Genomic DNA, 24595 nt, shown 5'->3' with positions numbered 1-24595 from the left:
AATTTATATTCATCCATAAAGATATAATATCTTTATATATATATATATACATATATATATATATATATATATATATATATATATATATATATATATATATATATATATATATATATATATATATATATATATATATATATATATATATGATAAGAAAGAAAACACTATTGATTCAGCACCTTTAATGAACTTCTGAAAAATGTGAAATATGTTTTAGAAGAAATGACATTGGAGGATACAGGATGGAAACAGACTATAGGTGTTGTACGCTCTAGATCGTTTGCGTCTATTTTTAAACCAGCGCGGAATACTGCATTACACTGACTGCATACAGTTGTCTGTGAAGTGAGAGGATAAACACGTTTATAAAGAACATATACCTATAATGAACAAATCGAAACAGAATCATTTTATTAATCGTTTTGTAAGTGTCATTTATCAGCACTTAGAGTCTGCAAAGATGATGATTTACATCGTGCAAGATTCGGGGATTTATATAACGAATGCAACTTTCAAGAAAATGTCGGGAACAAGTTTGCACACACACATAGATGAGAAACTAGACAAAGTAAGTATTTGTCTTCTTTTACATTGTTTAAAGTAACTATATATGATTATACTCTCTCTCTCTCTCTCTCTCTCTCTCTCTCTCTCTCTCTCTCTCTCTAATAAACACCAAATGCACATGTAGGCATCTATTCAATTCTTCGTAATGACTCAGAACTGGGGCCATCGATGGGGGCAATGTATACATTCAAACACGTATAGAAAAATGTTAACCAATAAAATAACTTTATATGAAAATGTTTTCATATATACCATTAAAGCAAAGATAGTCACATTATGTGAATAAATATTTTAAGTCCTGTATACTATACATGTTGACCGACATATTCGTCCGTATTCCTACGCAAAATCTTGCGAATATCTCGCCGTAAGGCTTTCTGTATCACTGGAGGTTCTCAGAGGTGTTTCAAACTGAAAATTTATGCAAGTTAGACGATGAACATCTGATAAAAGAAATGCACTAAACACATATTACCTAACGGTAGCAGTTAGCCAAAATAAATAGCAAATCCTGATGATTGTAACGTCCCACTCATCCACGCACAATATGACGCAGGAGTGATACACTCCTGCCGCCTGTACAGTTGAGATGAACAATTGTTACTGTAATTGTCATTTTTCGTGTATTTAACCTTGGACCTCTCATACTTTCAATGGGAGGTGACCAGACAGAACTTGCAATGACTGAACAGTAATCAGGGAGAATACAAAGCATTAAAATAAACCATTCGGGCCAACATGGACATACAAAGTCAAATTATTAATGAGTATGTCTTAAAAATATGCCTTTTGTATACATTTGAATGTAGTATGTACATTGCCAGAGTAGACATTAAGCATATTAAGCACGTGCTTAGGGGCAATAGCCCAATATGGGCACCGGAAAAAATATAATTATTTGCTGATGATAAAATTGAATAAATTATATATGACCATTTCGATCTGCATGTAGAAATATTTTGATTTGGAATGGTGGCAGTAATGATATTTTACAGCCATTTTTAGCTTCTGATATTTGTTTTTTTTTTTTAAATTAAAAATTTAGTTGCTGAGGTTGGGGTACTATAATATTTTCAGTGATGAGGGCCCTGGAAGGCCTCAATCTGGCAATTGTTATGTATTATCATTCTCTCTTCTTCAATATCACACATATAAGATGCCATAATAATGGAAACCTCATGATATGGAGGACAATTTATATTACACAAAAGTATCATTTTCATATATACATAAAACGAGCCAGATGACTACTGATGAAGGTAGTGGACAGAGTGTAGAAAAAACAACTCCTCATTTGATTACTCGATGTAATATTCACATTCTGGAATATATGATGCATCCTTAAGATGACAGCTCATCATTTACCCATATTTTGCAGCCAAGAAACCAAAGGAAACTATATATACATGGGCACAATACACAGCTACCGAGCAGCAACCTTGCAGGTCCAATACCATCCTTTGATGGAGTCCATAGAATATTTCGGCTTGTGTTGGATCCACAGCGAAATATTTTATTTTTGGAGTGGCGAGACTGGATTTGTAAATGTAACAGACCTGGAAAATCCATTCATGCCATAACGTCATTTTGCCCTTCCTCTGGGAGATGTTCATTTTATAATTTGGAGCCTGTTTGGCTTGATAAATGCCCATAGTGATATCACGCACGCAATCAACTTATATCCTGGGAGATTTATTCAGTTTGCAAGTGGCTGCATCCATCTTGACGTAAAAGTTGTGCTTCTTCAGCAAGTTGTTGTCTTGAACCAGCATTTAAACCGTATTTGGTTACAGGAATAGATCCATTTTCTATTCAAAATAGGTGGAAATAATCATCATCGGATAAGGAAGCAGGAACATCAATGTAAAGATATGACTTTGTTTTGATTAGCTCACGCACATTTTGGAAACGAGATTTAATATTTGTTCTTGAAAAGCTTTCAAACTTTTGTGTTGCAGTGATATGTTGCAGGGATTCATTAGCAAAGTGGGAGATTTCCAAATGGAAAGACTGGGTTATGGTACATAATGGGACATTAACAAGATGATTTTGATGACCATATGGTCTTTTACATAAAACACAATGTCTGTGAGATCTTGACGTTGATGGAATTTGAAGTTGAATTGATTGTGAACCTTTTATGGCTGCATTTGATGTGTTTTATACCATTCACCAAATTGTCATATCTTACATAAAGTCTCATAAAGTCTCATTTGGTGGGTGCTTTTCATACATTTGCAACTATTAACTTTGGCTATATTTAGTCCATAATTATACAAAGAGCCTGCGAATTCCATACAATCAGTTATTGTAGGGGTGGAGCAAGAAACTGATTTGTTGAACAGTATCTAAAAAGAAACAACTCGGCTTATTATGTATTAATTATAATTCTTCTTTTATATCATGAATGCGTGTGTCATCCATTGTCATGTTACATCGCAAAATGTTTATTTTAGAATTGTTTTTGTCTGAACATATGTTGAATTTTGCAAGACCGATAATTGTCGTTGCAGCATCACCGATATCGAAACATGTTTCGATTTATCTACCATCAATTATATATCTGGCACTAGTAAACAACGCCATAACACCGTTGTTAATGAATACACCTCGCTCATTTGCACCGTATATGGTATTATCATTTTTCACAAGTTTACCATGAACTTCAAGAAATGTCTCGGCGGGCAAGAAATAACTTTATGTATCTTGGACTTGTAATTCGATTCGTCCACGTTGGTCTGGTTCTCGTGCTTCATAAGAATAATACTGATAATCACGCACATACTCATCCTTGAGTACTGGTACATCCATGTCAAATGCGGGATCAGACACACGCTTGAACATTTTTGCTTTATTCTCTGCTGTCTTAAACGACGTTCCAAAATTGATCGATAAGTGGTCGATCTCCAACGACGATGGATCAAACCAGTTAGTTTTGCGGTTCTGTTTTTTTTTTCTTCCATCTCCTCGGCCGCTTGTTTTGTCAGAGATGGCCCACCAGCTAATTGATTTATTATTTTGCTGACACTTGGTGGCATCACTTAGGTGCTGGGCAGTTTTGCTGGCTGTGGTTTTCGTCTTACTAATCGTGCGAGTCTGTCTCTGATAGCCGAATATGCATTACGAGCAACATCACCAACAGTGATAATACCCTTATCACGAACAATTGCGATGGCTTTCATACCTAAATGTTTTGCAATCTGGATAGCTTTTGGGGCTATCCTTCTAAATAAATCTTGAATAATATTGCCGAATCCATCTCAGTAGATCATTTTATGAACCTTAATCGTGAATTCATCACCATGATGTTTTCAGGTCCACGTTGGGCGTTGTGCATTATTATATCATTTTGTTATCGCCGTTCTAATTGATCACTCACCGTAGTAATCGTCAGTAATTTCATAGATCAGCGCCCGATTGACGCTACTGTCCATGACGCCACCGGTAAATAAACGCTTACAAATAGCGGCTGCTTCATTAAAAATTTCGTGGGAATTATTACTGACTGGTCTTCCAACAATCAGAATTTCTAGCTGATCAACTTCAGCGAGGATGTTATTGGGACAAAATTTGTCTTGAATCACCTGCAATTCTCCGATCATATTATCACTTTGTTTCATAAGACGTCGATCGCGAGTGGCAAGGCCACTTCACGTTGCTCCTTCAGGTGGTTCATCGTGTGGCTCTGGTTGTGGTTCTAAAGAACGCTGTAGGGTGGGTATTTTACTCAACTTATGTTTCTTCGTTGTTTTAGGCATAGTTTTTCCTTCTTCTACTTTTTCAAGTTCACATTCCATTATCTAGCATGTGCATCTACTGTACTGCTAAAAATGTCGAAATTTTCATCATTTTCTTTGACCTGATCGGTATTGGTAAAAATACGGTATAAATATATAAGCCATTTTTCATAACTTATATTTCAATATGTTGAAGTTACATATAGTTTTTTCTTTTTTGTCACCTAAACGCGTCAATATTAAGTATTTCATCTGTATAGACAGTAGGATAGTAATGAATACCTCACAAAAAGGAGTGTTACGTACTCAGCTACATTCAAATCATCCATAAGTGTCTCCGCTAGCAATCACCGGCCTAATTATAACCTTTATTGAAGAAAACAATGGAATTTCCGCAAGCCGTGTAACCTTGGTCTTGGCATTACATCTAGTATCAACATTTTTGCTATGATTGCGATGATATGAAACAAATGTGGCGATATGGCCAGATAATTTCGCTGAAACGCAGACCCAACACCCACCAACAAACGAACAGTGACATCAACGTTTTACTGACCAATATAACCTACTACAAGTACTACAATCCTGATATCATGACTGTCTTAAATGCCTTTGTTATTCATTCATTTGCAGATTTTGATGACACTCCCTTACAAAAAGGGTGGGTTGTGTAATATTAAAATAATAGCCTGTTGTTTTAAGAACAAAACATGTTTCCAAAACACAGACTCGAACCATATACAACGGCCTGATCTTATAGACCAGTTGTTTGCTCGACAATATATAATATAACACAAATGAATTTGCCTCCTGGAATGAGCACTTAGAAAACAATATAAAAAATGGCGAACGCTGTTTTGTAACACGCCCCTTTCATAGAATAATTATAAGGCTAGCTCCATGACCCCAGCTTTAGTATTGTGTAATATGAGAAGCTTGGTAAGTGTATCGCTTTTTAAATATATGTTTAGGTTAAGAACGCAGTCTGCACAGGACTTATAAGTTTTGAACTGACTAGAACGATATATTTAATGAACAAAAGAGGTTAAAAAATATACAAATCAAATGCAAAATTAATTTGCAACTCATAACCGCTTTTTAAAACACAGATTTAGAAACAAATGCTGAAAAACATGAACAAATGAAATTAATCCCAAATCGAATCAATTTGATGCTCAATTTTCTTTTGATGTCTTTAAACGCTGGATTCGATATGAAACATTCTTCAGAATGTCATTGAGGAATAATCATTACATGAACTCCAAAAGAAGATAGACATGAGATTTGTATTTTTATCAAAAATGTATTTGGAGACAAGTCTCATGGTTAATCCTGCTGATTGGTTGCTACTTCGACTGATGCTCCTCTATTATTAGCCACAGACCGAATAATTTTATGAACAGGAGATTTATTAGAAAAATGCAAATGCACTGTCTTCGACAAAATCATGAATCTGGTAAATCTGGTCTACACATTTTTTCTAAACACTATGACAAAGTTTTTACTTTTGTTCAATATCACTTTTTTAGATGTATAAAATGCCTTATATATATACAAATATATATACATAACAGTTTGCAATATTATATACTCCTTTTTTCACTTGTTCAAAGTATTTTGAGATACATACTAATATTGTCATTAACAATGAAGACTTATCTCCATCTATTAATTGCGAGAGAGTTTGAAACAGGGAGTTCCTTCTTTTGCACCTGACTTATTTATGCCAGGAATTGAGCTTTTTGCAATGGGCCTTACAAAGAATATAAGCAATACATGCATTTTCTATCACGACAACAAATTAAAATTAGGGAAGTATGCTTTTATATTATAAGATTATTTTCTGTTGTCCTTCAAGACAACCATGCGGATTTTTAATGATTTTGCTGGTATCGCGTCCTTATTTAGATTTGAAAATTAAAATATTTGAAAGGAAAAAATAGGTCCAGAATTTGATATTAATTGGTGATTGTGCAGTTTTAGATTACTGAAGGTTGTCTTTGTGTTCAGCTATATCGAAATTTGATCATTGGAGGAAATAGGTAACCTGCACAGCTGGTGGAAGAGTTATTGTTTTTATAAAATCATTGGTTTTGCTTAAATTCATTCGGTGTTTCTTCATCTACCAAAGCGTCCACCCCATAAAGCAAATGAACTGAATAAAAAAGCTTCGTCCATTTTATTCGGGCGGAAGAACTGAGAGGATTAAAAGAGACTATTTTAGCTTTTTTGAAGGAAGGGTGATCAAATATCATTCACATGCACTCATTTTTGTATTCTATAACATTTTCACGCGTGTGAAGTCTTTTAGTACAAATGAAGATGGTACACTTATATGGCAGAAATTAGTTTATTGAAAAATATTTTGGTAATTTTGACGGTACAACGTTATTGAAATTATGTACAATTAAACTAAACGAGAATTTAAAATCCATTAACAAAGATGTGATGTTATTTTTTATTTATCACTATTGAAAAATGAAATATCAACTGTTCAAGAATTATTGTCAAGATATTTTGAATTCAGTCTGTATATAAAGTTTCAAATCATATACAAGATTGAAAATAAAGGTCGTTCGACTTATTCAATATGTGTTATGCACAATGATCTCAATTAAGATTTGATACAGTAAAAAAGCAAATGTTTTCATAAAATACATTGCTCTTTTCTCAAAGATATAGTGAAAAGAAAGGGAATGTAATGAGGTTTATTTTGAACGTGGGAATATATTAGATTACATTACGACATCACATCACGTCATAGGGTATGGTAAAAAATAGTTTATAAAGACATGATAAGAACTAAAAATACAAACGGTATACGTGAAATTTGGTCCAGTCAGTTAGAACGTGCTGTTGATGCAGATAAGTTGACTATTCCTTTTGTTATGGCTAATTCTTACACAAATTTAACAAACTTATTAGCATTAATGTTGTATTTATTCATATAAATATTCCCACGAATCGGTTAATGAAATTAACAAAAACATAACAAACACTTAGGTGATCAGAATAAAAGGCACCGTTTGAAAGGGAGGCTATAGAAAATGTTAAGAATTTATTCTATGGCTCTCCAGCTACTGGACATTTTTGGAAATTATTGTGGACTGGATCAAAACTCATTACCCGAGTTTCGGAATTACACATGTTCGTTATTTTCCAAAGAGGAAGTAACAATTATGATAAGCTTATTAACAATTTCTAAATTTTGCTTCCAAACAAAATCACATTGTGCGCAACAAAAATATTACTGATAATTTTTAGAACAAGTGTACATTACTGTCAAATTTTATTATGCGATATTTTTTGTTATATCTAACTAAAATCAAATCTTCTCAGTCCTACATGGAGATCTGACAGACACCGATACAAATTTCACGCTTGCTTTCTTTTTGAAATTCCCTGTCAACCTATGTTAAGAGCCTATAAATAAAGCATTACAACATTGTGTTAAGGAGACTTTTTGTTGGTAACGATACATTCCGAATGATGCGTCACTTTTAAAACTTGCAAAGTTTTGGTTTGATTGTTTGTTAAGGTTTATGTGTTAATCTTGATCATTACGCCATGTATTTTGGCCATGTGACTTCCATCAAGCACATCAGAAACTATACATTTTAATTTATTCTGACAGGAGTACATCGATTACATTGTTATATGTACAGATAAGTCCAAATAGTTAACTAAAGCAACCAATTTATTAAAAAAATTCAAAACTTAACCGAAAATTGACAAAGTCCCCATACACGTATAGTTGAAAAGTTACTCATTCATAACATCCGTGACCACTATGGTTTGGATAGGTGAAAAATATGGTTCGAACTAGGACTACACTTGTGTTTGTTCTCTCATCAACATATACAAAGCTTGTTTCATATTCCGTTTAAAGTCTTATAAACCAACAAAATAAATTGCATGTTTAAGTGACATTTGAATAAATATTGGTACCTATGTGTAATTACAATATCGTAATATATGTGCTCTTATCAGTTGCACTTAATTACAGTGTATAGGCTCTGCTGTGATTATTGAAAATCACAAAGTACATACATCTTGGTAATGGCTGTCCCAAAAGATAGATCGTACCACCCTGTGTTTACAAAATTGACATTAATTACTTAATAATGCTCAAGCGGGATTTCTACACTCTGAAGATTTTTCAGAACAACTTGGGGACAGTTGCAAATAAGATCTAAATAAGTCTTGACCTTGTTTGTTTAAAGAATATTTATTCTACCGGATCATATTATTTTGAAACAATGCAATGTCTGGGGAGTTTCAGCTGAAAGAGAAAGTATTATATTACAAAGGATTAACGACAATTATTATTTGTGTACTGACTTGAAGTGGTTAACTCACTAACATATATAAATAGATAGATAACCAGAAAATATCTTTCATATTACGAAGAAATCCTGACAATCAATATTTGTACACTGACTTGATGTGGTTAAATCAGTGACACATCAATAGATATATAATCAGTTCTAGCTTATATAATTAGGGCACCCGCATAATGGGGGTGGAGGTGGGGAGCGTAAGCATGTAGTATTTAGCTATTACGTTTTACGGATGTAGACCGAAACAGGTTTAGAGGTTAAATCAACCCATTGCCCTCAGGTGCGGGCTCCCATGTATGTATTAATTAATAACAAGAATATTATATATGTTGGGTTTTATACATGTATATATGGTCAGCATAATACAAATCTCAATATGTCTAATTGCCCAATAACACTGTGTTAATTCTAAAAACCCTAAGATAGTGTAAATAACACGCTGTCCTTAGAGCGGTACAGTGGTGTTCAGATGATGAGGTATGCCCGGATATACAGTGCTTACCGCTGGAAAGTGTATACTTTTTTGTTGATTTTACAGTGCCTAAAAACATTTTTGAAAATATCATGCTGAGAAAGTGGGAGCTAAGTGCCTTTTCCGAAGCTCTATCAACTGAACTACCCCACCTACGGTTGGAAAAATTATTTCAGGATAAATCGTTCTATAAACCACAACTTTTGCTTCTCATTGGCGTACATTTTTAGACCGATTAATAGTTATGCATATAACGTTAAAACTCAGGCTGTTCCACACCATGTCTTGTATAGTAGTGTCCAGGACCTACTCTCAGTAACTTTTCTTATAACTTCCAATTTTTTAAATTGTATTTTTTTTACAGTGATGCTTTTTCTTATACGGTACACTAATCCCAGATATAATCAGAAAAGTTAAACAAAGGGCGTTTGTAAGTTTTATATATTCTTTCAGAGGACAAACGATTGAATATATTTCAATTTCTCCAAAGCATGAACTTCATCATAGTCCTTTTTTACACAATTGCTTAGCATGTGCGTGCGATGTTGTGACACTAGACAATGTACTACCTAAATGTTTCAGTTCAAAACAATTATTTTTTATTTTGCTAGCCATCTGCAGTATGCCAAGTGGCGACACTAGACGATATACTCACTTAATTAATATTATTGCTAACCATCTGCAGCATGATATGCTACGTTATTGTTTATGTTCAAACACGTATCTAATATATTTGCTACCTACATGCAGTAGGCCAGGTGGCGACATTAGCCAGTATACTATTTAAATGTTTATGTTCAAACGTTTAAACGTTTATTTTATATATTTGCTAGCTATCTGTAGTATATAATACTTGTTTGGATATTTTTTCTTCTTGCAAGCGTCGACTCTGTTTTATCTTGGTTATAGGTCAATGGTCACATACGGGATCATTCGTATTTTGAGAATATCCAAATTTAGAATTTGGGCTACCTTATTTAGATTTTAAACGATTATATATAGCGTAGTATCGTCAGCGAAAAGTCTAATTGCTTTACTTTGTTTGTATTATAATGTATATGTACTAAAATCAAGAATGATCCTATGACCGATCGTTTGGGGGATTACAGCAATCATATTTTGCAATTACAGACTCAAAACTCGCTATTTTTGTAATAAACCTAACGTTACTACCACTACCACTACTCCTACTACTACTAGTTTCACTACTACTACTATTTCATGAGAATAATACATTTGATTCCAAATCAGCCAGTCATAATTTTAGCAATGGAAACTAGAATATTAAAACTATAATTGCAGCGTGCATATACAGATAAATCACTACAGTGTCTGACACACTCACTTGTAATTATGAATTATACATATACACACATAGACACATTAAATTAAAGCAACATATGCTATACGAACTTACACTGAAGGTAGTAAATGGAATGATTGCATGGACAAAGGCATTGCTAATAAGATTAAGCTGTTTAACCATTTGTGCAATCTCAACTAACGTTATTCGAAATAACTTGGTGGGTGATTGAAAGATTAGAAAAAGGTTGTCACAAATCTAAATAAATTAGTAAGGGGCTATATTGCATTCATATTGACATCAGTAAACATGGACTGTGGATTATCCATAAAAATAATATTAGAAGAGTCCATTACTTACAGACTATTTAATTCCATTAACACAGCGGAATTTATACATTTATAACTATAACAATTAGTTCAAAATAACCGCCAAAGGGCGGTAGGTCAATTTGAATAGTATAAAATAAACGGATATGATTGGTCAAAAATGTAACTGAAGGATACAACTGGTATATATGTTGCTGTCATCATACGATGTTTCGTTACTAGTGCAGATTAAACGACGACAGAAGCTATAATAATGGTAGTCTCTCGAGTCGAGGAAGACAAGTTGTGAGATCTCATTCAACGGTGGGCGCGCATATGGCTCCTGAGTCCGAATTCCGATGCTCGCAGGCTGTTGCAGGTGGGGCATGGGACACCGGTGGTTGGTGGTATTTGTGATACAGTTCTGTGACGTCTCTCCCAAGTTGCAGCAAGACGCTGGCGGCGGTCATCCTCAAAGGTGGAACAGGCTTTTCTGGTCAGCGCTCGCCAATGGCTTCTGTCTAAGGCAGCGAGCTCGAGCTGGCGGGGTTGAAGGTCTGTCCATTTGATATTCATCTTGAGGTTGTCTTTGTACCTCTTATGAGGGCGGCCTTGGCTTCGGTGTCCCTGTGCTAGCTCGCCATGGAACAACTGCTTTGGGATTCTGCTTTGATCAATGCGGATGACATGGCCAGTCCAACGAAGCTGGGCCTGGATTAGTTTGGCTTCCATGCTTGTTGTGTTGGCTCTGTCAAGGACTTCCTGGTTGGTGATTCGGTCCTGCCACTTTATCCACATAATGGATCTCAGGGAGCGCTGGTGGAATTGTTCCAACTGACTGATATGTATTCGGTAGAGTGTCCACGTTTCACAGCCATACAAGAGAGACGTGAATACAACTGCATTGTACACTTTCATCTTTGTTGAAAGGCGTATGTCCTTGTGCTGCAAAACCTTGGTTCGAAGTCGTCCGAGTGCTTGACTGGCTTTTTGGATCCTCGCAGAGATTTCTTTGTCCAGGGAGCCGTCACTAGATATTGTGCTGCCAAGGTATTTGAAACTGTCCACATTCTTCAGCTGCGTGTGGCCAATGGTGATACAGAGTTGTGAGGGGACAGTGTTGGGGCGGGCTGGAAGAGGACTTCTTTCTTTCCTAGGTTGATTGTGAGTCCAATTAAGTTGGATGCTTCAGAGAATCTGTCCATGATTGCCTGTAGGTTAGTCTCTTCATGGGCCATGAGGGCACAGTCATCTGCAAAAAGTGCTTCAATGATGAGTCTTTCTATCGTCTTTGTATTTGCAGTTAGGCGGCGGAGATCAAACACTGATCCATCCAGGCGATACCTAATGCAAATGCCAATGTCAAGGTCACGGATGACATGGAACAGTACCTGTGCGAAGAAGAGTTTGAAGAGTATCGGAGCAAGTACACAGCCCTGTTTGACACCATTAGATAATGGGAATTTCTCAGAGGGTTCACCGTCTGAGAGAATCTCTCCAGTCATTTCAACGTGGAGGAGCCGAATGAGGTTGGTAAACTTCTGAGGACAACCAAGTTTCTTGAGTACTACCCACAGTGCGTCTCTTCTGACTGTATCAAAAGCCTTTGTCATGTCCACGAAGACAGCATACAGATTCATGTTCTGCTCAAGGCACTTCTCTTGGACTTGTCTCACTGCGAAGATCATGTCAATGGTGCTGCGGTCTGGGGGAAAACCACACTGAGACTCGGGGAGGTTATCTTCTGACCCTGCCGCATTAAGCCTGCTGAGGATGATGCGAGCAAGTATTTTGCCAGCTATGGACAGCAGAGAGATGCCTCTGTAGTTACTGCAGTCCACACGTGTGCCTTTATTTTTATAGACGGTCATGATTGATGCGTCCCTGAGGTCGTTTGGCATCTCTTCTTCCGTCCAGATACTGATTAGCACATCGTGGAATGCTTCCAGAGTCTGTTCACTGAGAGCCTTGTACACTTCCGCTGGGATACCATCCTTTCCAGGTGCCCTGCCACAGCTAATTTGTTTAATGGCTGTCCTCAACTCCTCCACCGTTGGTGGAATATCCAGTTGGTCGTGCGTTGGCTGCTGAGGTATTTGGTCAAGAACAGATTGGCTGACCGATGAGTTCATGTTTAGGAGCTGACTAAAGTGTTCTTTCCATCTTTCCTTAATGCCATTCTTGTTCTTTATTAGTGTAATGCCATCTGCAGCGAGCAAGGGCGCAGAGCTGGACTTTGTGTGGTTGAAGATTAACCTGATGGCGTTATAGAAATCTTTGGAGTTGTTAGTGCAGCATAGCTTTGCACTTCATCAGCTTTCTTTTCCTACCAATGGTCATGCATCTTGCGGATTTCCCTCTAAGCCTGAGCTTGATTGAATTTGAAGCGGTCTTTTTTGTTGATGGAATTTGTGTCATTCTGCCAGTCCATGAAGGCTTTCTTTTTTCTGGCAGGCAGATCTTCAATGGCATTGTTGTTCTCGTCGAACCAGTCTTGATGGATTCGCTTCTTTTGGGCCCCGGGTCGCCATAGCTGTTTCTCTTATCGTGTCGTTGAGCTTGTTCCATTTTTCGGAGGCATTTCCACATATCGGTCCGTTTGTTGACAGCTTGTCATCTAGTCTCTTCTGGAAATTGAGCTTGGTGGAAGGCTGCTGAAGTTTGACAATGTTGAAGGCTGTGCACACAAGTTTAGGACGTCATAGGTGATGAGGGGCAATGTGCAGCTGTAGGGTAGTTCGGACAAGTCTGTGGTCTGTCCAGCATTCTGCTCCTCGCATGGCCTTTGTGATGAGGACATCATTGGCATCACGCTGGCGGACTATTACATAGTCGATTAAGTGCCATTGGCGAGACCTGGGGTGCATCCAGGTGTTCTTGTGTTTGTTCGCCATTCTGAACATTGAGTTTGTGATTAGGAGGTTAACTTCTGCGCATTTGCTGAGTAGGAGCAGGCCGTTGTTGTTCATTCTGCCGACACCGTGTTTGCCAAGCACACCTTTCCATCGACCATAATCACAGCAAACACGGGCGTTGAAGTCCCCTAGTAATATGATCTTGTCGTCAGCTAGAACTGAGCTAAGTACAGAGCTGAGGTCGGTAAAGAACTGCTCGATGGCTTCTGCTGGGCTCGATAGGGTAGGGGCGTAGGCACTGGTGATTGTTGCAAAGCGTTTGTGGCTGATAGGTATTCGCAATTTCATTAGCCTCTCATTGATACCAACAGGCATTTCCGGAAGCTGCTTCAGAAGACATGATTTGATAGCCAGGCCGACTCCATGGATCCTGTCCTCATTTTGGGTTTTTCCTTTCCAGAAGAATGTGTAGCCACTTGCTAGCTCAGTAAGAGAACCCTCCTCTGCGAACCTGGTTTCACTCAAGGCTGCAATATCAATATTGTAGCGTGAAAGCTCATTAGCAACTAGAGCTGTTCTCCTGTGTGGTCTTGCTACGTTCTCTTTGTCCATGAGAGTACGGATGTTCCATGCTCCAATAATAAGTTTTTTCTTTGATTATTTCGACCGCGGATATAGATGATCTTGCCAGCCGCGGCATTCTGGCCAGATATTTTAGGGCAAGCTTTATTTAGGCCACCTTTTCTATGCCTCTCCCTATTCAGGGTGAGCAGCGCCGTCCTGAAAAGGTCTGCTCAGTTGCCCCTGGATGCTGCCGAACTGTTCTGCTGCCCTGGGTGCAGAGCAAAACGACCACTTGTCCAAGGGCCGCCTACGTACAGGTCTCTGACTACAACTCCCAGTGGTCATCTCCACCTGTTGCGTTGCCAGACGCCCATCGCTGTAGGACTTTGGTAGGTGCAGGTAAGGAACAATGAGTGTGATGATGAGGATGAATGATAGGTGCACAGCATAACCTGTGCGTGAAGGAGATTAAAGTGAAACAGCCTTTGCAAAGAGACAGCCTCACTCTCCCGGCCTTGGTAGTTAGAACTCATTGGTAAGATTCGTCACGGCTGGGGACTACTTCGGATGCATTAGATGGCTATGACGTCTTCCGTGCCTTGTCATACCTGCGCTCTCCACAAAACGTTTGCAGATTCGCCGTCGTGGCCGTTGGATCACTCAGTTGATCTCTTCCGCCCAGTCTGCCGAAACTGGATTTGCATCCCAGGATAGGCAAGCTCCTAAGTCACCGAGAGTTTTTTTGAGGCACGTCGGCTACCCTCTACCTGGTTTAGCCGGCCAGTCGAAGCCGTTGCCCGTGGTGTGGCCGCTGCGCATGCTACAGCTACTTGGAGCCACAGGTGAGGGCTGAGAGCCTGCTGAGGACCAAAGATGGACAAGCTACTCCAGAAGGAGCACGACGTGCCCATGCACAAGAGGTACTACCCCTCGCAGATCACCCGAACACCACAACATAAGCTATAGCCACTTGTAAATTATGAATGTGCAAAACTACAGCAGTCTTGGTGAAGATTAAGTGGAGACAGAAGCTGAAGTCACATATAGACAATTACCGAGTGTGCAAAGCTATGCAAGTTGTAATTGGACCGATAATGGCGAATATATTTATGATTCTTGAGGTGAAACCATTAGCGTGATATCTTGGTTGGGTGGGGAGGGATGACGGATAGGACTCCAGAGATCTTAGGGCAGCAAAACCACGGGTGTCAGAGGTTTTGGGGCGCCAGAACCCCTTTGGGGTATGACCGTTGCCTCGGGCGCCATTCACCCGTATTTAGCCACTGCGTGGAACTCAACAACCGTTATCGTTTAAAGTTAAATGACTTTAAAGTTTGTGCAAAATGGGCTTAAATGACATCAGATATGGAAACATTTTATATGTAAGAAACCGCACGAAGTTGAAATAAATGTCTGAAAATGGGGTATCATTTAAGCTACTTCTTATGAAAAACTACTCAACATAATTTGGCCAATTATTACAGTAAACAGTTTGTCACGAATGACTTTAACGTTTATAAAATTATTCCAATCTGCCATCCAATATGGCTGCTGTTACTAAGAAAATATAAACTTGTCAAAGGTTCTAACACCATTTAACAAACTGCGAATTTGTTAGTAACGAACTAGTGATTGGTCCACAATGGCTGAGAGAAATCCAGGAAACATAATTATTTTTATTAGCCTCATGTTAATTTATTATATATTTCTGATATCAAGTAACCATGCAATAGACGAATTAATGATGACAGACATTTTGAATCTTTGTCGGATCAGGTCAGATCGAACTGTCGGATTTTCGGTTTTTGACTATATTTTTAAAACTGTTAGACATAAATAAACGATATAGAAAGCCGTTTAAAATCTGCTTTCGTTGACACCCCTTACAATATGTTTCCACCGCAGAAAAGAAAAATATTGTCAGTTTATTTTTGATCTGAGACTAGTCTCTGCTACCTGCAGCTACATTACCCGAAATTTTAAAACATCTTTTAAAATGTTATTTTTGTGAGGCTTCTAATTAATTGAAGATATCATCATCAATTATATTAAAGGTTTCATTCCTCATCAAACGTCACGCTGACAATGAGTATCTTACACCTACTAATTAAATTATTAAAAATCAGAAATGCATCTATAAAAGCACATCCAATATGAATATGAGAGAGAAGCGAGGAAGGTCATTGGTGGGTCCCTCCAACAGCGAGTATGCAAGTGACACGGAATAAACATATGTCTCCTTTAGATATTAATAAGAATGGCAATAAACTAATGCATCTTGAATTTCCTCAGAATGTACTTTCTTAGTCCTGCATATCCAAATGACATGACCAAATTTGAAACCAGCGTAGAAATGTTAATGTACTTCCGATTACATTTCCAACTGAAACAAAAATAATCCTTACTGCACTCAAAACTACTTCCACTTTACCTCAGCAAAAGGCAGTAATTGCACAATGGCGAAATCAATGGGGATGTCCAAAGATATATCACACGTTTAAAATAGCTCATCTGTCTGTTAGCAATGACAGCCAGTGTTCTATCGAGTCATCAATAAATGATGTTCCATGTTAAGATATACATTTATTTTTTATTCTAAATCTGTACTATTAGTAACATCTATTAACTTAAAAAAAATGATTTGTTAATGAATAGTTGGCTTGTTGGATATTATCTGCACGTTTAACACATTATTGGCTACAACATGGCATGGAAGAGAGACTGGTAAGTACCTTTCTCATGGACACACCAATGGAGTCGACACATTCTGGTCTAGGCCCATATTGAAAATACGACCCCTGGATTACAGCTTTAGCAATTGAGCTACTGCGTGTCACTTTATTAATTTATGTTTCCTGAAAGACAAGTTGCACTTTCTAGAAATAGGTGAATTAGTTTGTCAGTTTATTTCATTTGGTTTTGCAATAACAAAGTTACCTGATTTTGTCCAATATGACAATTTCTTACTTTTCACAACGAACACCACTTCAGAGACCGATGCTACGCCAAGCTAAATAACTACATTCATTAGAAAGGCATATCAAAGTGACAAACAAGAAATTGAAAACATTTGTGATTTTGTTTACTTGTAGATACAATAATAAGATTGCAGACCAGCCAAACTTGAGTGTATTCGCCTTCTCTTTTAAATATGCAACAGCACTAAAGATACAATTTAACAGGAAGACTTGTTGATATTTACCCTCTTTTATTTGGATACGATCAGACCGTTGTAAAGGGCGGACGACGGAATCCGGGAGTTGGGAGAGGTATAAGAAATAAAATTCGGTCTTATTCAAAACCATCCACGCGAAATATACCTCTAGTTAGATATTTGGTAGAATCGCACCCTAGTGAAATATATCTTTTGTAATTTTCACATAGATACATTTTCTTAAAATTTGTTTTACTTTTGTACGTGTTTAATATCAGAGCTTCTGTGTCAGTATCCAGAAATAATGTATATTTGTTCTCCAGTAGAAATGGGACCAAACTATGGTCAAAATTAGCTGTGTTGGAAAATAATATACATGAAAAATATAAATATTAATGTGTCGATATCACCCAAAAGATATCATACAATGCTTCCTAAGTATAGTGATTTGCATATTTACTGTGAATGATGTAACTATTAAAATGAATAAGGCTTAACTATGCAAGGATCTCAGTCATGGCTGAACTCTAGCAAGGTCCTGGTCATAAAAAACACTTGTACTGTTTTATCGAAATCGAATGCGAAATATAGTCTTTGAAGAGTTTGCCAACTTCACTAGCCAAAGTTTTGATACTTTAAACCTATCTACAACTTGGCTCATCGAGCAGAGATTTGTGTGCTTCGGGTCGTTGCAAGCCACCGCATCAAGTCACAATTAACTTGCTCAAATTCGAACTCGTTTCCAACATTATCGCGACAACTGGAGCACACATCTTGAATTGACTCATAAATAAACAATTTTTCACTGCCGGTCCGTGATGGTACAAATATCTTTCACTTAAATACGCATGTAATGGCTTCTTTCTGGTTCGTAGTAATACTTTCGATATTAAACATACAAAGTATCTTTTGAAGTCAATTGCCTCCACCACTTTCACCGATGTACAATGCACCGCATTTACACGCTATTGATTAGTTGACATTACACACTAAGGGAGGCAACTCATACAATCCAATATATGTTGCTAGGACATAGCACTCAAATATATGCTCGATCCACCGAGGTGTAGATAGGGTTAATATATCGGAACCTTGGTTTACGAAGATTGAGAGGTAGCAAGATCAGAAATTCAGATACCAGATCACGTAAGTAATATGTCCAGCAGCAGCAGGGAGAGTGTACCAACCTAATATAATTGGTACCCTTTTGAGACACACTTCTTCACGGTAGGAAAAAAAATCATAGGATAAACCCACATCATTACCCAAATTGGGTCTCATCGAAATATTTTCTTAAAGGACCCCAATTTGGGTAATTTTATTCCGTTACTTTGCTATTTTTTTTTTGTTTTTCCTGTGTGAAATTTTGTCTATGGAGATAACCGCAAACGAGGAGGGTCGGTTCGCCCTCCCTGCTGCTGGTGGTAAAATTGTTTTTCAGTGAGCGGTTCTACGTTGTGTGATTTATAAATCCTATAATCGTTGCGTCCGCAAGTAAGACAAAGCTGAATATCCCCGTACACATTTTAGCACATCCAACACAGCGTTTAGGTTTTTGTAGGATTTTCCGCTTCGAAGATAAATATTCAATCTTCGTGGGGGCATTTTCATTTCTGGTGTCTTCGTGATGTTCATGTCTGTGTTTGTAATAATCCATTAAGACACGATACTCATTTCCTCCGCATCTAGTACAAATCTGATATTTTCCCCTGACTCCATTACCGCATCCAACACAAGGACGAGGACCTGAACCGGGATTTTTTAGCGCGTAATTATGTTTTTTACAGTATTTTCAGCGGCATCTTCGATTGTATTTGTTTTTTGTCCCTTGAAGCAGCCAATCACAATTGTTCATTATAGTATCCGTCTACTTAAATTATTTAACTATTATCAGAGCCAAAAAAAGATCTTCAGTCAATAGTTATGAAGTTAAAAAAACTATTTGCAATCTGAACTTTTTTCCTGGCGATGTTTTAAAAACTCTTCGACGGTCGGTATTGGTCTGTTTTTTTCTAGCGCAGTATTCGATGACACAACGATATCTTGGTCCACCACAATCACAACAGAGTTGATATTTACCCCGAACACCTTTATTACACACCAAACACGGTTTAGGTCCATCTGATTTTGATTTCTTTGCAAATATCATATGAGCCCACACAATATTTTCCGTAACTGTTTTTACCACACACCGAAGAAGCACCTTGAGGAAGCCATTTGCATTTATTTGTGGCCAATGACGGACTTGGCATCTATACTATCTTCGTTTTTAAATTCAAAATTAAATAGTAATTATTAATTAGACAATATATTTTAAGTTATATAATGGAAGATGAAAAAAATACGAGCGATGAGTTACTATGTTCTATAGGCAAAAATCTAATTAAAAAATATACCGATGACTTTGATGAGACATTGTACTGCACATCAGATCATACCAAGAAAGTGTTTGATGAAAGTGATCGTTGTTCGTATAGAGAATTAGCAAAGACCAATTATAATTTCTTGCAGGAGTACTATTCACGCGTTGTTGTAAAATCTCTCAGAGATGTTGTTGTTTTTAAGAAGAAAAGTGATCCGCTTGATTGTTTGACTGTTTATTCACATCTGCTTCAGGGAAACGTAATTCAACATTATGATAGTTTTTACGTGCTTTTGTCCGATGAGGATTTTAATCGAGTTGCAAATGAATTTGCCGGGAATGCTGTAGTTACGAAAATAATACCTCGAATACGGTCAAGATATCCCGTATTTGATATTGATTCAAAAATCCCTACCGTGAATGAGATTACTGATTATTTCTCGACGTTGTGCGATTGTCCCGTGCACGTGTTTGAAACAACAATTGGGTAGCATGTGTTATGTAAAACCACTCCGGTAACTTTTAAAGATCATCAAGAAGTAATTAACATTACCGCGGAAGATAATCCTACGTGGAATGTAAATTTACAAGATGGCCTTCACAGTATAAAACTTGCAACGACAAGATCGAATAAACCATTCGCGGCGTGTAAAAAACTCATCCGAGGAGAACTCAGCGGATCGGAATCATTAACATGTCCAATTATGATTCAACCGCGTACAGTCAGAATTTACGATGATGAGGTTACCAATTATTATTTCGAAACTGAAAATATCTCCGATAAAGATATCACGAAATTCTCTCCAGCGTTAACTGTGAAACCTGATCAACTTACTGGAATAACCAGCACACGAGGAAATATCGTTACAATATCACGGCGACTAGGACATTTATGTGGTATTTGTCAACGTCGACATGGATATGACAGCTTTTACGATGTGGTCCAATCAAAATGCATCGATTCTTATGTCACATGTTTCTTGGATCTCTTTGTGATCGGTTGTTTCAGATGTTCTGGTAAAAAAAATCGATTCCACGTGAAGATCAATCAAACAAACTTCCTCGTGAGTATCTAAAATACTTAGCAGGATCAAAATACCGTCATGTAGGTCATCCGGGACACTCTATTGGAAGAAACCCTGATTATCGCTACACTGCAGCACCAATATATAAATCTGGATCAGGCTGTAAGATTATTTCCGACGGTGACTATCTCGATGGATCAGCTTGGGCAATGGGAAAATCAGAATCAGCTTGGAGATCGATCAAACCAGGCCAGTCTGTGTTATATATCTCGTACCGAAAAACCTTTACTCGGAAAATCAAATCCGATTATAACATCGAGTCTTGCAACGATATCACCAGAGATATTGTTTTTGAACCAGGAAGTGGAAGAAGGGTTATTGTACAAGTGGAGTCACTTCATCGCGTCAGGGGACGTCCCGATGTAGTTATCATCGACGAGTTGCATGGGATTCGGAGACAAATTTTCATTTTACTACAATATTCAAGATCACATTGGACCAACTTTGTTAGACTAACAACGATATCTAATCGTGTAATTGTTCTTGACGCGGATGCCAACAATGATGATCTGATACTGTTTCGGGATATTCTTGGTCGGGTTTCAATGAAATTTATCATCAACGACTATGAGATCGATCACGGCAAGAAGTTTACAAAGATAACTATGCGGATTTAATAAAAACCCGTTACAGTGTTCACGCACAACAAATCAGGTGGAAACTGCTCCGTCGAGAGCTTAGCTAAACAACTTCAGCATCTAGGATATCGTGTGAGGTATTATAACGCGGACACCGATTTGACACAAAAACAACAAGACTTTTCCAACGTCAATAACGCTTACAACGACATAGATGTTGTGATTTTTAACCTCACCCTGGACGCTGGAGTTAGTATGGCTGATGAACAATTCAAACATCTTTTTGTGTTCTCGGAAGAACTTGGGTCAGTTGAAGCAACCAAACAAGCATTGCATCGTTTCAGATGTGTCACTGAAATTAGTTATTCCGCGGTGTCACATTACGATAAAGACCTTCCTTGTACTCGCAATGAAATCATCGAAGCGATAATGTGCAACGAAGTTAATTTACCTAAACAAACTTTACCGTTTCGAGCACCTGATCCCGGTGAAATTAGATCTCATTACGCGTTCGCGTTTATCAGTAACATAATCGATGAAAACAATTCCAAATTGTATTTTACCCACCGGTTAGTTGTAATGATGCGAAATACTGGATATGAGATCGCACAGACAATTACAGATGAATACGAAACGTTGCTGCAACGACAGAAAAAAAAATCACGCAACACAACGACGATGTAACCGTCGATGAGTTTTTGGCGACTAAACTTGGCGCTCGATTGATACAATCTGAAGATATTCAGGATCCGGAGATAAAATCTCCCGAAGATGAATTTCTCGAGGAATTTCTCAAAATAGTTTTTCCTGATAAAATTCCTGAAGATGAAATTCCCCGGTGTCACAAATAGGATCCAACCGAGCAACTAAAACCATATCAGAAAAAATTAAGATATCTCAATAGTGTGTTTCAATGTAACGTAGGCAAGTTACATGCAGATGTTGCTGAACGTCTCTATAAAAAATCGTCGCAGATGATACGATCACAACGAGTTGCCGGGGACAAGGTTAATAATGGTCAGGCTGTAGCTGGAACAATATTTCGATCCGATAAAATTTCTCCCAAACAAGCACTAAAAATCATCAGAGATGTCCTTGAAATGTTAAAACTTCCAGATGTGGTTCCGGATGATCTCGGCGAGATAATAATACGAATAGTCCGTCACGAGCTCGTGGCGAACATCGAAACAATGATGCGAAACCCTGATCAGATGAAAAAATATAACCTGTTAATGAAACATTTCAGTGATATCTTTCCTGAAACAAGATTACCATCAAAAAAACTAACCGTGAAAAATATCATCGAAAAACTCAAATTGACCTACAAAGGATTTGGTGCAGAATTAAAACCAGACCAAAGACGTGCTGATCGAGGTGATTACACGTTATATTATCCTGAATGGCCCAAGTCGGATTTTATCATCAACGAAAAATGGTTGAATATTTTCATACCCGACCAAGGATTTTACGGTGGTAATGATACAGATCTAACACAGTTAGGAATGAGCGATCACAACAAATTATTAAAATTTCACATCTGGAGCATCAATAATTGGTTTAGTCGATATAATTCAGATTATTAATCTGAAGGTTTCTACAGCCTTAGATTGTCATTCTGAAGGTTTCTAATACAGGTCTCAGATTGTCATTCTGAAGGTAAAATTTGTCACAAGTGTCATAATTGTATATATTTATTAACAATTTTGACACTTGTGACATTTGTGTCTCTCAGATTGTCATTCTGAAGGTTTCTATCATAATAATAATACAGGTCTCAGATTGTCATTCTGAAGGTAAAGTTTGTCACAAGTGTCATAATTGTATATATTTATTAACAATTATGACACTTGTGACATTTTTTTCTCCCAGATTGTTATTCTAAAGGTTCCTACAACAGCAATAAGACAAGCCTTTGACTGTCATTCTGAAGTTCAAGTTTATCACAACTATCAGATATATGATTATAATACTTGTGACATTTTTTTTCTCTCAGATTGTCATTCTGAAGGTTTCTATGAAATACAAACCTTAGATTGTCAAGGTTCCCATGATAATAATACAAGCCTTAGATTGTCATTGTGAAGGTAAAGTTTGTCACAACTATCAGAATCATTAATATATGATTATGATACTTGTGACATTCTTTTCTCTCAGTTTGTCATTCTGAAGGTTCCTATGATAATAATAATACAGGTCTCAGATTGATACATCGCGAGTAAATATGAATTTATTAGAATGGCATTTGCATTGTCCAGTATGTAGAATAAGATGTATGTAAAATGGACAGTGAATATGTATGCATATGTATGTATTTATTTGTATCATTCTTGTATTCGTAGGACACGTACAATGTGAACGATTACCGCAACACCGGTAGACTGCTGTGTAGGAGTTTAGTATTTAGATATGCGTGTGCCTGTGTTACGCAACTTCGTTAAGTAATATTATTCGTATATAGGGCATGGTGTATATGGAACGACAGACGTTAGAGTGTGCGAAGACCTGCTAAAGTGTTCCCCATTTGTCTGATGAGAAGTCCGCGAAAAAGTGGAAGATTACGAGATGAGTATATACAGAACCGGATGTACGTACTTTATATTTTCCAGACGAAGCTCACTGGGTGCATTTAGAGACCGAACTAAACCCTTAAGGAGGGATGGAGAAGTACCAGGATAGTACAAGGAGTAGCGGAGTACAAGTGTGGCAAAGAAGGATACAGGATGAAGGAGAATAGTAGCAGGAGCGGGACTGAAAGAAGAAGGAGGGAAGGAGAAGGGAGACAGAAGAATTAACACAGATGTGTACAAGGATGAGTTCTCACTGAAAGGAGATTCTTTCATATTAGGATATAAATTCTCGTATGATGGATTTCTAACAGGAAAAGGAAATGTGTTCATTTACGAGTGGATTGTAATTGTAAGATTTATATCCATAAATTGTTTGAATAGTTTATTTATTATTACTATATATATTAAATTGTTATATCTTTTAATTTTAGTTGTTCATGTTTTTAGGCTGTCGACATTGGCGACTAGGAGCTTGTGAGTCATTTAAAATGTAGATGTCCACTTTTCTACCGTATTAGTCAAATACTGTAGAGCGTGACATTCATTGGAGAGAGTTGTATGTTTAGTGCTGTATCCCAATCAATACTTCCACAGTAACACATTTAAGTATGTTGATTTCCAAATGCTGGGGTAGCGAGATGTATTCACTCATTTTGGCAGCATCGGTTTTTTCATCATATTCCTCCTGCAAATATAGTATGTT

General features: G+C 37.4%; 1 long non-coding RNA gene across 1 annotated transcript in view; it reads left to right on the top strand.

The window, feature by feature from the left end:
- Nucleotides 1–295: 295 nt before the first annotated feature.
- LOC149792194 (uncharacterized) overlaps nt 296–24595 on the top strand; it is a 61803-nt gene continuing 37503 nt past the window's right edge. Inside the window, exon 1 of the long non-coding RNA XR_016423518.1 lies at nt 296–568. This is a non-coding gene — a long non-coding RNA (uncharacterized LOC149792194). The remainder of the gene's footprint in view (nt 569–24595) is intronic.

Source organism: Sinohyriopsis cumingii, chromosome 9 (assembly GCF_028554795.1).
Source record: "Sinohyriopsis cumingii isolate HCF-2022 chromosome 9, ASM2855479v2, whole genome shotgun sequence".
Lineage (NCBI taxonomy): Eukaryota > Metazoa > Mollusca > Bivalvia > Unionida > Unionidae > Sinohyriopsis > Sinohyriopsis cumingii.
The sequence above is the reverse complement of the archived record's forward strand: the minus strand, read 5'-3'. Positions and strand labels throughout refer to the sequence as shown.